This window comes from Dioscorea cayenensis, chromosome 3, assembly GCF_009730915.1.
Source record: "Dioscorea cayenensis subsp. rotundata cultivar TDr96_F1 chromosome 3, TDr96_F1_v2_PseudoChromosome.rev07_lg8_w22 25.fasta, whole genome shotgun sequence".
NCBI lineage: Eukaryota > Viridiplantae > Streptophyta > Magnoliopsida > Dioscoreales > Dioscoreaceae > Dioscorea > Dioscorea cayenensis.
In genome coordinates, this window is record NC_052473.1 from 3,373,853 (window position 1) to 3,386,041 (window position 12,189).

The window sequence follows — 12,189 nt, forward strand, 5'->3', positions numbered from 1 at the left end:
ATGCTCTCCAATTCCAAAGTCACCAATTATTAAAGTTGCTATTTCTGGGGTTGTTGGCAATGTATTATTGTGGGGGGTTTTCCCTTGAGTCGCAAGAAACCTAATTCTGAGTGGTAATTCCTTAAATTGTTTATGTAACTCTTTAGCTAATCTGAAAACTTTTACTATTTCATTGCATTCATTTAACATATTTGTTAATCCACAAACTATTTCTTTGTCTAATCCTTGGCTATCTTCTGTTGTCCTGAAACATGACAATCTATAATCTAGCTCTGCATTTGATTAGACCATATAAAGTTGAGCAAATTTTAGTTTTTCTCCAATTGTGGGTAATAATGATCCTAATCTATGATAGTTTTGTCCTGATAATTTAAAATCATATGGTCCAACTGTTTGATTTAGACTATTGTTAACAACTCCACCAATTGATATAAATTGAAAGAGTGAGTTGTAAATTCTGATTCGTTCTTTAAATTTTGAACTTCTTGTTCCAACATTTGCATCAAGTAATTCTTTAGAAAACGGGGGTGTTATTTTGAGTTTTGGCAGAGAAATAAGACATTGTTTACAGCACATGTTAAATTTAGGGTTGGAAGTATGTTTTGAAACATCAATTCTTTCATCATACTACATTGTTGTATTACAGAATTCACATATAAATTAAGGGCCACTGAAATATGAAGGTCCAAAACATGTTCCTACAGTTGTGCAAGGGGAATTATAAAATTAGAGCTTATATTTTTTTCCCACAATAATATATATTGGTTTAAGATTACTTAAGTTTGCTAAATAGAAGTTTAATTAGAGGGATGATATTTATCAAATAATGGTTAGAGAGAGAGAGAGAGAGAGAGAGAGGAGAGAGAGAGAGAGAGAGAGAGCATTTTTTATAAGTTTTTGAGATGGTTTGAATTTATATATGCGGAATTTTGGAAAATACAAATTGTGGATTAATTATTTTTTTTATTTCAATACGATTCACATTAATCATACTAACACAAAAATCAAGTATTAAATTTAAAAACAAATTCTATAACAATGATAGTAAATTGCAGGTGATTCACATGAATGAGAAAGTTATTTTAAAAATAATTATGCTATAGGAATATTATTAGCTTTGGTTATTTGTCAAAGTGTATGTTTTGGCTTTGATGCTAAAAAAGACTCTAAGAATTATCAGTAATTGTAAAACTTTGAATATCGAACGTAAAGTATAAGTGTGCAAAAGCAAAATAATACGTACTTTTGTGTTGAGTAGCCATTGTAATCTTTTGAATATTGGCATAAGTTTTGCTTGTTGAAGCTTTATGATATTCATCACAAATTAATCGTGATGTGCTGATAGTTTCAACCTCATTGTTGTCATGGAGTATGTTTGTTTCAATATACCTTGATCTTACTCTATCAATAGTTGTAGTAGGACTATTATGCTTTGTATAAGTGCTAGATAGTGATCTCCTAGTTTTAAGGATCTTTATACGTTTCTTTCGATTGCCTTTAGCTACAACTTTGTTGATTGTAGGTAATAAATTGGCTTTTCATGAATGTTGATGTACCCTTGACATCCCAAGTGCTATGCAAATGTATTGGCATAAATTGTAGTAAGTTCACTTAAAAACAAAATATTAGAGACAAAGGAAATATTTCTTAATGACTTCATATCTTTAGCTTTATCATTTTCATTAAGATAATATAAATATCTTAACAACCAAGATATGCACAACTTTTTACATATATGAATTTAATAAAAGCATGAAAAAGTTTCATCATTCTTAAATATGAAATAGGAAAATTATAAAATTTTTGAAAAATGTAATCAAATTAAAAATATGGAGGGTAATATGAGAGTTTGGGGTGTGGAGAAGACTAACTCCGTCAAACCATATAGCTAATTTTTTTCATGGACAATACATTGATTTATATTTTTGTCATGTTGATGCAACATCAAAAAAACTTGATGGCGATATTTTTCCATATCATTTATCCAATAAAAAACTAAATCATATGTAGAAAAACTTCATGAGGATGAGAAATTTATACACAAAAAGCCATACCTTTGTTGGAAGTTTTGTTTGAAATAATAAAATACTAAAAGGAAAGGAAACCTCATGATTGGGAACTAAGATTTTTGGTCGTGTTATATGGAGATATGAGGATTTTGTGGGTTGTTGCTATGTGTGTGTGTGTGTGTGCGGAGAAAACATATGTAGAAGAACTTCATGAGGATGAGAAATTTGAACACAAAAGTGCATTCCTTCGTTGCAAGATTTGTTTGAAATAATTAAATACCAAAAAGAAAGAAAGCCTTATGTTGGATAACTTATGGTGAGTGTTATATAGTGCTGGGATGTGTTTCTGATAACCAATCAATGAGGTTTGGATTTTTTGGTTTTAGAATAATTAATGTGATTAGGTGATTTAAACTTCACTTCCTAATAATTTTAAAGCTTAATAAAGACATATTCCAGCACATGTCTTTATCATGGAAGCAATCATTTTATCAATTTGTGCATGAGTTTATATGTCATTATCATAGAAGCAATCATATGATCAATATGTGCATGACTTTACAATTATAATAATCATCAGTAGAGTAAAAATATTTCCTTTTGATAGAGTATATCTCATTTTCTTGTCCACATACCACCTGCACAAACCCATGGGTAATTTATTAAATATAAATTTTGGCTTCTGGAAGATATGTAAAGCCGATGGCTGGAACACTGTGTTATGAAAACAGAAATAATGCATGGATGTCTCAGTTAAAACATTGGCCTGATTTATTATTGTGCTTGTGAATTTCCTTTTGTCAACAATCAGGTTGGTCAGAACAAATATGTGCATGATAATAGTGTAGGCCTAATTCTCTCTTCCTATATATTACAAAAGAATGACAATAAAACAAAAAATGTAAGAGAACAACAACTATAATAACAGCGCGACAAAAATAACCAAATACATCAAAAAACAAAACAAAACAAAACAAAATGGACAATCAATATTCCATCATCAAAACACCCAAACTCCATCCAACTGAAGAAGGCAAACAGAAGTAGAAAGAAGCCTCTGAGATTTCCAATGAAGAAGAACCTTAATAACCTTGATCTCTTCCATTGTAAATCCATCATGAGACAATCAAATCAACAATCTTTACTTCTTTGAACATTTTGCAAGAAAGTCCATAATACGTTAGACTACTTTTGTTTTAGGGCCTTGTACAACTCATATGTAGTATTACTAAAGTAAGTCTCTTCTTCACAATTTATAAGGTTATAGTCATGAAAACATAAGAAAAAATATTCATATAATTATAGGAAAAATGCTTCAATTTTCTCTCAAAGGAGCAATGTCATTAAATGAGTTATTTCAAAAATCTAGGAAGTGGCAGATATTGTTTTTTATGGCAGTATTTTAAATAAAGACCAAAGAAAACCAATGGTACAAAAGAACCATGTCAAATAGTTGCAAGATAAATACAAAGCATAGTGTAGGCATTGGCCTCCAGATTTCCATGGAGTTCTCCTATCAAAAGCTATTGCAGAGGCCTTTCAAGATCAGGCCTTTGATCAAGAATCTTTGATGTTGAATCATTCATAAATGCATTTGGATATGTTGCCATGAGTTTCACCTTCATGCTTCTAAAACTCAAAAGAAATAAAAGTAAGAAAATAAAACAAAATTATGCATTAGTTATGTGAAAAGCCAGCTACTTGGCAAGGAAAAAAGAGTGAAAACAGTTCAATAAAAATTGGTTTCATATGTTAGGTGTTGCAAGTGATGAGATTGAGTTGATACAGAGATATAGAAGAATAGCAGCAAAGGAGTTGAGTTATTTACCTCAGTTTCATGAAGATGTGATCGAGGTCTGACTTCATGGACTTCAAAAACCTTGTATTTTAAAAGAGATCAGCAGATACATCAGTATACCACTTCTCTAAATACTCGTTCAAATGAGTTAATGCAACATTACTGTCTTTAAATCTCCCCAGTCTATAAGAAGAATTTCCGGTCTTCAAGACTACCAAAATTTTCTCTCAACTATCTTTGTACCGTAGCATGAAGCACCCAGCATGTTTGAGGAGAAGAAATCAAATTAAATTATTCACATGATCTTACTAAGTGTTCATAGCTAAAATTCAATACAGTCGTTATGCTTCAATACAGAACATCATAGACTTTTCATAGCTGAAGAACCAGAAAGCTTAGTAGACTGACATGGCCTAGTAATCGTATAAGCGGTCGACACCAAAATAAGCTAAGCTCAGTGACCATAATGAGAGTCATAAATTATAAAAGGCGATGACGATATAACAACCATCAATCGAGTTTATTCCTAATATGATGAAATGTTTGGATACTCACAACACTACTCTAATTTAATCAAATAGTAGAACAGATAACATGTGAATGTTTTGGCCAAGGTATTGAAAAAAATATGGTGATAAATAGATCTGATTTGGGAATTTGGCAAAACTGAGAATTGTAGTAATAAAATGAGAAATGGAACTGGAAATACAATGATTGCATTTGAATGCATCTGTCAAATTATCAGAGTTGGTCATGACGAATAAATCATGGTTCAATTTACGAATGCCAAATAAAATTTCCTGTATTTTGCAGATCGTTATGATCACAAAGTTGGGAGAACATATTTTTAGAAAAATTGGCTACATATATTTTCCATATAATCTTAAAATCATATCAAAACACAACAAATCTAGCGAGATTCTTAGTTGGTAGTGCAAGAAAGAAAAGATAAGTTTGATTCTAAATAACTGCTAATAAATACTATTGCAAGCTGGTAATAAGAACATAAAAAAACAACCCAAACATTCTAAGGAGAAAGCCAATACTTTCTACCATATACAATGTCTCTAGTACCGTAGTCCGTCAGAAAAATAGGAATATATTCAAAATTTAAGATATTTCAAACATAATAATTTTAGAAGTAGAACCATGAAAAAGCAAAAGAGGTATAAGAGAGCAGAGCTATCAAAAATATTTACTAATGCACAACTCTTTACCATTTGGTAGAAGATATATCTAATCATCAGTTAAAAACATGCCTTTTACACCACATACTTGTCCTTATCAAGAAGATATTTTTCCTTTTTCCCCACAAAAAGGCCCAATGAGCATACTATCAACCAATCAATCAAGAAGCACTCTTAGAACAAAGTCCTACAATTAACATTAGAATGAAAAAACACATAAATAAGTAATGACAAAATATAGTAAAAGCACAGGAAACAGGATTAAAGGGAGATGATCAAACCAGCATGATCAATAGAATACATTATTTAACCATTAATACAATCTTTGTAATTATAGGCTCGTAGTAAAGCTTTACAACAACATAAACATTTCAAGAACAATTAACCATTAGGGGGTACATCAACATACACATTATTTAAACACTCATATAATTTGCAAACTTCAAAGTAAGTAGTCAAAGTAATTAACAACTTCTTTTCACAGAAGATGCATGTGCTTCTTGTGCTTTGGCAATTTTCATGCGGAGTTTCTTGTTGTTCATGTCTTCAAAGTTTTTTCATTCAATCTTCTCCTTTCCCCTGTGTCATAATTTGCATTAGTTTTTCCATCATTCATGACAAGGTTTAGTTAGTTTTTTTTTTGTTCTCAGATATATATTCTTACTTTCTCTGTTTCTCAACTGGAGATATTACTAAAGCTAGATCTCGTGGAAGACCAACTTGTATAAAAGATTCAAGTGTGTCAATTTTGTCATTTTGTGGGTTTGTTTCTGTATTCTCCTATTTATCTTCCATAAGGGATTCTCTAAATAATAGTTGTTGTTTTTGCGTTTGGGTAGAACTTTGTCATTCTAGTTTAATTGCCTTTGTTCTGTAAATTCTATAAGTCAAGATATCATCTTTAATCTCTTTTGGAAGCAGCCCAACAGTACTAGTAAATTTTTTCTTCACTATAGCAGCTATTTTCTCTGGAATTATTGTCTGTGATATTTCTTCAATAGCTTGCAAAAAATCCACATTAATATTTGTCATTAATTCAGCTTGTTTGTCGAAGGCTATAATTTCCATATTAGCAGTTTCATCTTTAATTATTATCCGCAATCTTAACTTGTAAAAGGGCAGTAAAATATATATGTTAATTAATAACATAAGAAATATATATATTAGTGTTTGCAACACTTACGTCAACTTTGGAATTTCTTGGCCATGGTCATAGCAAGCAAATTCACCATTATCTGTTTCAATCATGACTTTTTTGAATATATTGCAAGAATAAAAGAACCAACCATTTGAAGTATCGATTTTCTCTACCCAAGCATCACATGTAAATATTGCGTTCTATGTGGAATAGGCATATTGGTAGTTTTAGTTCAATTGTATTAATTCCCTATAATGTCTTTTTTTTGCGGTTTTTTTAATTTGATTAAATTTGGTATACTTGCACCAATTGTAGCAGGTGAAAATTGCAACATTTGAGAAATTGTAGCATATTTAGCTTCTTGAATTCTTTGTTGCATATTTGGAATTTGACTTGATAAAGCTAGTAATTGCATTGGTTGTTCTCCAAGCTTTTGTCTGCATTATCATTAAATGATAAATATTATTTAACATGTTAAAGTAATAATAATGATAATATTGAGTAAGTTCTATTGTAAATGATTTACTTATTGTTGTTGTATTGCTTTTGTCTCAGGAATATCCAAATTGATATAGATCATTGTGGCAGAAGTTGAAGCTAGATATATTATTCTTAATCAACAATTAGAGGATGTTACTATTTTGCAATATTTATATGAATTTATTTAATTATTTTCCTTTGGCTTACCTTGGAATGTCTTTATAATTGTTCCAACAAAGAGAAGCACAGGATTTGGTCGGATCTGAAGGAGTTTGTTGCCATTTAATTGAGGAAAAGTTGATTACCATACTGTTATCTTCAACTCATCACCACTACTTGATGGTTTTATTTATGTCCATTTATGACAAAAGAAAACTTGCTAAATTAGTACGAACTTATTTTGAATATTTATTAGAGCATGTAAATAAGCATAAATTTGATGAGATGGTACAATTAATGCGGTTTTTTTAATTTTTCTCCTTTTCCTTACCTTGCTTCTTTTAGTATAACATCTCTTTTCTCCACAATATTTTCATATTTGGTCAATTGAACACTCAGAATTAGGCCAATGGATATTAGAGTTCCAATTGCATTTGCATAATAAATTCATACATTAGTTTATAGTTACAAAATATATATATTTTAACTTTGTAGGAATAATTTTACCTATCAAATATTTGTCAAAATTTGCTTGCGGTGCCATTTTTTCCCAATCTAGAAATTGAAAGTGATACCGAGGATAGGAAGTAGGATCATTAGGTATTAATGCCAGCTGGGTAATGAGATAAAAAGAATAGCAAATTGTCTTGTTGTTGATAAATATCGGACATTCGGTCGAACTACTTGGAATTTAGCAATCTTGTAGACTGAACCTTCAATAAGTTTTTCTTGAAACTTTGGGCAATCAAAATCTCTAATTTGGACATGTATTGCATCTCCCTAGAAATGATGTGTCCATTGTAAATTACAGTGTATATGCACAATGATTTATGTTATATCAATTAAAGCTATTAAATAAGTATGTATATCTGTAAAATTATCTCTAAGCACCTGGGTATCAGTTGCCAAGAATGCAATACCAAGAAACCTGTTTGAAGTTGAGGCATAACAATCCCATATCCTTGTTACTCTGATCTTGACTATCTAGTTTTGGCCGGGGGGTTTAAGTTAGGAAATATACTTGAAGTTTATAGCATGACTTGTGTAAAGTAAAAAAAAAAACATGATTAATCGATATATTATGTATGCAAAATATCATCGTACGAATTAGTGGAGAAAGAAGAGATTTTGTGATAGGATGTCTAAAATTTTCCCCTCTACAATTTATTTAGTAATCACATTTAAATAACCACAAATAACAAACATCATATAAGAGGCACAATGTCATTGCAAGAAAGATTTGTCTTTCTAATGACATAAGAACATACCATGTCTTTGTACATAAATTAATTTATGATTCTAAGAAGAATATTATCGTTAATCTTCTCCTATTGGTCTTTTTAAGAGTCCACTTCAATTATTCATTAATCTGTCCACATCTGTGCATGACATGGTTTCCTAATACTGTTCATATGCAACCATCCAAAGTTTTAATATACAAAGATTCAAGTCACAGTCATGGCTACTTGAATGACATTATGATTGAGAGAAACAAACATCACAATGAGTGACAATTTGATAGAGTTTTCTTATTGGTCTTTAGGTCATTATTAATGTATGTTATTATGTTTAAATATTATTATATATATGTGGATTGAACTATAGATGATAAATTGTTGTATATTATTGTTTCCACGACAAAGACATGTACTGTGATATTGCTTTATTAGGCTTTACAAATATTAAGCATTAATCATACCCGACCATTATATAACACTCATCATAATCTATGTTATCCATCATAAGTATTTCTTTCCTTTCAATATTTAATTATTTCAAACAAAACTTCCAACAAAGGTATGCACTTTTGTATTTGAAATTCTTATGAAATTTAAGCTTTACAAATGGATGACACTATGATTGAGGCGAAGAACATCACAATTAGTAACAATTTGATAGTGTTTCATTATCGGTCTTTAGGTCAATTTGATAGTGTTTCCTTATCGGTCTTTAGGTCCTTAATGTATGTTACAATATAACAATTATTATATATGTATATACCTATTTTTTACCTGATTTTTGTTTGGGGGGAATTTTTTTTTAGGTAAAAATTTTTGTTTTTTCGGTGAGGTAATAGGAAGTTTGGCATCCGATAGTGATTTTCATGCCTATAATCTATATTATGATGTTCATGGGTTGTTTTATCTACCTAATGTTCTTTGTTAAAAGGTTTTTTTTTGGGGGCCAAGTAATTGGAAGTTCCACATCCGACAGTGATTTTCATGGCTATAACCTATATGATGATGTTCATGGGTTGTTTAATCTACCTAATGTTCTTTTTGTTATATATATATATATATATATATATATATATATATATATATATATAAATATATATATTCACATACATACCGACATATTGTGTTTGTATTAAATCATATAAAAGTAGCATACTCTTTTTGTTAAAAAATAATGGATTCTTTTCTCTATCTAATTATTATTATTATTATTATTATTATTATTATTATTATTATTATTATTATTATTATTATTATTATTATTATTATTATTATTAAATATATGTATACATACACTCATACTATTGTTGTATCAAATCATATAAAAGCAACATAGTTGATTTGCTAAAAAATCATTGGAAAATCTAATTTGTACTATGGTGAGGTATAAGATTTTTAGTTATTTATATTATCTAATTGAAACAAACGTCAGAGAGATGATTTCAATTCATATTTTTGTATACATACAACAATTGAAACTTTATGAAAACATCAATGGACATCAAAAAATTAAATCTAAAAGCCAAAAATAAATAGCTGCAAACCTCAAAGCAATACTAAGGCCAAGCTTGTAATTAGGAGCATTCGATGATAACCACTTCTAACATCATGGAAGTGGCTATTTGTAGAAGAATATTACCATTTTTTTAGTGAATTATCGATTAGCTTCATGATTGACCAATAATTGATTGTTACTAATAAGCCCTTATGAATAGATATGGTTGTGTTTCTTTCATTTATTATCCTAGATAGTCATTAGCTTCTAGGTATATGTGGCCTATAGGAGTTAATTATCATCACAAAATTGTTTAAAAAAACCTTCTACAAATCTAGAAACAACAATAATCTTTTTATCGTGTTGTTGTTTGAACCTATTCTGAAACAACATTGAATAACAATGGAGTTAGTGTAGAAGAATCAAAACTGTATAGCAATCATTTAATTTGAAAAAACCTGGAGTGAAAGAGCTCCAGAACCGCCGGTAGCGTGTTTTCAAGAAAAGTAAGTTGCAAGTATTGTCTTACGAAGAAAAGGATTGGCCTCCAAGAACTCGGTCAGGGCCTTGGAACATACCCGGAACTCTCAAAACAACTACTAAAAAAAACACCCATGTACCAAACACTGTGTTGAAAAAGAGGTGGAATTACCTACAGCTTCCGGTGACGCACTCCAGCGTGCCGAGGGTGGCACTGGCATTGAGCGGGTTCCACGCTAACCCTAGAGAATGGCGAAGATGAACATTGAGTTAACATTGATGATGCCGTCTAACTCCGTGATGTGAATGCTCGTTCCTCCTCTGCCGTCGGATCTAGTCGCCATCTCGCTTGCACGACGATCTGAGCCATCCATTTCAGCGTCGGCTATGCCAGTGATTCGAAGATAAGAACAAAAGGGGAAGTGAGAAAGAGATTTTGAGGTTAAGGTTTGCTTGGATTAGAAGAGATTGTGCTTTATTTGCAAATAACATCCTTGACTTTATTAAAACTGAATATGGACTAAAAAGTAATTAAAGACAAAAACTAAAATCCGTTTCTCAACTTGCATTACGTGTTACAAAAATAAAAAATAAAATAACTTGAACATCCCTTCCAAATATCTTTTTAAAAAAATCCCAGACCCAATCAAATAGCTCCAAATGGCATGTCAAGGCTCTTAAGGGATAAACTTTATAGTATGTATATATTGTTAACAATCATATATAAGTTGTGGTCATACCAAAGATATGATTTTAAAACACAATCATATCAAATTCATGGTTGTTCACAAATGTTAGCTCGACTCAGCCACCTAAAACCAACATATATATATATATACACACACACACACACATATGTCTAATATGTCCAGTGTCTGTTTTATTGATCACACCTAACAAAAATAATCAATTAACTTGCAAAGAGCTTCATTAAAACTTATAGTTGGGTCCAAAAAGACAAAGAACCAGATACTGGCAGACTTCTCAAATATGGGTCGTGCTGATTAAAGCTTATAGTTGGGTACAAACAAACGTTTAAATTTAGCAAACCTAACCAAAAGGAAGGTTGTTGTTGTACTCTATCCTGATTTTAGACCTCGGGCCTTTTTAGATTCTTGTGCATGCATTAAGGGTAAAATGGTCATTTAGCAATAGTGACATTCTTGCATGTTGCCATAGTAGATTTGTGTGAGAATTAGCCAAAAAAACAAGGGTAATTCAGTCTTTTGGACCCTTTTTGTTTTTTATTTTCTATTAGAAGGGCATTTTGGTCATTTCTCTTGTTTAAAAAAACAAGAGGATAAGAGCAACGTGGCTTCTTCTCCTTCTTTCATTCTTTCCTTCATTCGGCCAAGCAACCAACTTTGGAAAAAAAATTCTCCGGCGAGCTTTTCCTGAGAATCAAAGCTTCTACTTTCTTCCTCTCATCCTCTTGAGCTCGGTGAGGCTTCCATCCAAGGTTTTTCTTTAGTTATTTTCTCGTATTTAATCATTTTTTAAATCTTTGAAAACCTAGGAATACCCCATGACTTGGGTTGTTTTTAGACTTAAATCGAAGCTAGTGTCGTTGTTATTCATTTGTATGAATGCTTGTGGAAAAGTTTCTTGATTTGATGATGTAAATCGGGAAGAAACCATTGTTTAAGGGCCGGTTTACTATAGCAATTTCTTGGTTACTATTGCAATCCCGAGTTTACTGTAGCACCAGACTTTTTTGGCTTTTTATTGTATTTCTTTGGTCCAAATTGAATCTCTTTTCACTTAGAATTCATTGGAACTAGATTTACTCTAGTTTGAAGTCGTTTGGGTCCAAAATGATGTCATTTTCCCCTAAAACCCTAGAGTTACATGTTCGACATGTAACATTGCATTCGCATGCATTTTAGTTTTCATTATTGTGTTCATTGGTTCTTGATTTCCCTGCTTATATCTAGGTGGCGAAGCATCCTCCAAAGGGAGGGAAACTGTCGACCAGTGAGCGCGTCTGAAGGCTAGACAATTAGTTTTGTGAGTGGTTCAATTCGTAATTGCATAGATTTAATAAGAGTATTATAGTATTTCTTTATGTGTTTTATAACATAAATTTGATGATAAAACAGATATCATTGATATATGTATATTTTGAGCATGAATTTATTTGAAATGGTTAAACCTAGTATACTTATGCATATTTATCTCAAAAGAAGCATGTTTACATGTGTATGT